Source organism: Sinocyclocheilus anshuiensis, unplaced genomic scaffold, assembly GCF_001515605.1.
Source record: "Sinocyclocheilus anshuiensis isolate Anshui unplaced genomic scaffold, SAMN03320099.WGS_v1.1 scaffold3117, whole genome shotgun sequence".
Classification (NCBI taxonomy): domain Eukaryota; kingdom Metazoa; phylum Chordata; class Actinopteri; order Cypriniformes; family Cyprinidae; genus Sinocyclocheilus; species Sinocyclocheilus anshuiensis.
The window spans coordinates 1-2,367 of NW_015555929.1; the positions used below are offsets into that span (position 1 = coordinate 1).

Consider the following 2,367-nt stretch of genomic DNA (forward strand, 5'->3'; position numbering starts at 1 on the left):
CACTCACTCACCCTTTGATAAATCTCGTACCACTTCTTCTGTCGAAGAGCTGGCCTGTTACCCTCATTTAATGGCCAAATTCCTCTGCTGGCAAATTTTTTAGAAGCGAAATCCATTCAGCGTCTGACATCGCTTTATGCGATTTTTTTTGTTTGCCAGACATTTTTCTTGAGTTCGATGAAACAGTTTTGAAAGAATAATTAAAAACGACACACTAATTAAAAAAACCAAACAAACAAACAAACATGTAGAAGTTTGCAATTAGATTATCATATTTTTTTTTACCTGTTGTCGTCCGCTGTATTTGGTTTTAAAATGAAATTTCGCTGTCCTCCGTAAAAATGATGCTGAGCTCCGCGGCAATGACGCTCGTCGTAGGTCACGAACTTCAATACTGAACTTTTTTGACCTCTGACACGCCCCCTGAGGATTATGTCATTCTTTCGTACACCTTCGGCGCGGTTCGGCAATTTGATTGACACCTGACTAGAAGCGCAGACCCCTCCACCTAGCGGCGATACGCGCAAACGTGCCGTCGACATCCCCCTGTACTCTGATTGGTCAAATGTCACAAATGTTAAGAAAATGTTAAGAATCACGCTTTTCGATTGGCTGGAAATGTTAAAGCGCTTCGACACTATTGGCCCAAATGTCATAGCGCTTCGACGCGATTGGCTGTGCAGTTCGACATTGCTCGACATTTCTGAAATATTGTCGGACTATCCTTCGTCAGCTGGGCCTCCTAAGCCAGGGATTGTGGTTTCAAGTCCCATCTGGGGTGGCTTACAGCAGAGTGGCACAGCGGAAGCGTGCTGGGCCCATAACTGAGAGGTCGATGGATCGAAACCATCCTCTGCTAAGACATTTTAACTTCCATACATGCCTAGACCCCCAAAAAGGGGCAATATCCACCACATGGGAGTGAAAACCTAAGGCCACTTGTTGCTCTCATAGCAGGCATTCATCGAGAAGACTCCATCTGATTTGTTTTAAAGACCACCTGAATGAGAGGGATAATTAATAAGCAAGTGAGCTACCCCGCGGCAGCCCCAGTGGCCTAATGGATAAGGCACTGGCCATGTGGGGTGGCTTACAGCAGAGTGCTGCAGCGGAAGAGTGCTGGGCCCATAACCCAGAGGTCGAAGGATCGAAACCATCGTCTCCTAAGGAATTTTAATTCTATAGTTGCGTGAGTCCCCCAAAAAGGGGCAATATCCACAGTGCGGGAATGAAAACATAAGTCCACTTGTTACACTCATAGCAGGCGTTCGTCTAGAAGATTCCTTCTGATTTGTTTGCTCGGCCCATAACCCAGAGGTGGATGGATCGAAACCATCCTCTGCTAAGACATTTTAACTTCAGTACATGCCTAGACCCCCAAAAAGGGTCAAAATCCACCACATGGGAGTGAAAACCTAAGGCCACTTGTTGCTCTCATAGAAGGCGTTCATCGAGAAGACTCCATCTGATTTCTTTTAAAGACCAACTGAATGAGAGGGATAATTAATAAGCAAGTGAGCTACCCCGCGGCAGCCCAAGTGGCCTAATGGATAAGGCACTGGCCATTTGGGGTGACTTACAGCAGAGTGGTGCAGCGGAAGAGTGCTGGGCCCATAACCCAGAGGTAGATGGATCGAAACCATCTCCTAAGGAATTTTAATTCTATAGTTGCGTGAGTCCCCCAAAAAGGGGCAATATCCACAGTGTGGGAATGAAAACATAAGTCAACTTGTTGCTCTCATAGCAGGCGTTCATCTAGAAGAGTACTTCTGATTTGTTTGCTGGGCCCATAACCCAGAGGTCGATGGATCGAAACCATCCTCTGCTATGACATTTTAACTTCTATACATGCCTGAGCCCCCCAAAAAGTGGTAATATCTATCGTATGGGAGTGAAAACCTAAGGCCACTTGTTGCACTCATAGCAGGCGTTCATCGAGAAGACATCATCTGATTTGTTTTAAAGACCACATGAATGTGAGTGAGCTACCCCGTGGCAGCCCCAGTGGCCTAATGGATAAGACACTGGCCTCCTAAGCCAGGGATTGTGGGTTCGATTTCCATCTAGGGGGGCTTACAACGGAGTGGCTTAGCGGAAGAGTCCTGGGCCCATAACCCAGAGGTCGATGGATCGAAACCATCCTCTGCTAAGACATTTTAATTCTATTCTTGTGTGAGTCCCCCAAAAAGGGGTAATATGCATTGCATGGGAGTGAAAACCTAAGGCCACTTGTTGCTCTCAGAGCAGGCGTTCATCCAGAAGTCTCTATCTGAATATTCTTTTTAATTCCAGCTGAATGAAAGGGAGAATTAATAAGGCAAGTGAGCAAAAACGGGCAATATCCACAGTGTGGGAGTGAAAACATAA

General features: G+C 46.0%; 1 non-coding gene across 1 annotated transcript; it reads left to right on the forward strand.

Moving 5' to 3' along the window:
- The first annotated feature begins 2,077 nt into the window (after positions 1-2,077).
- On the forward strand, positions 2,078-2,149 carry trnam-cau (transfer RNA methionine (anticodon CAU)). The gene has a single exon. It is a non-coding gene; the product is annotated as a tRNA-Met (tRNA).
- Positions 2,150-2,367: the final 218 nt, after the last annotated feature.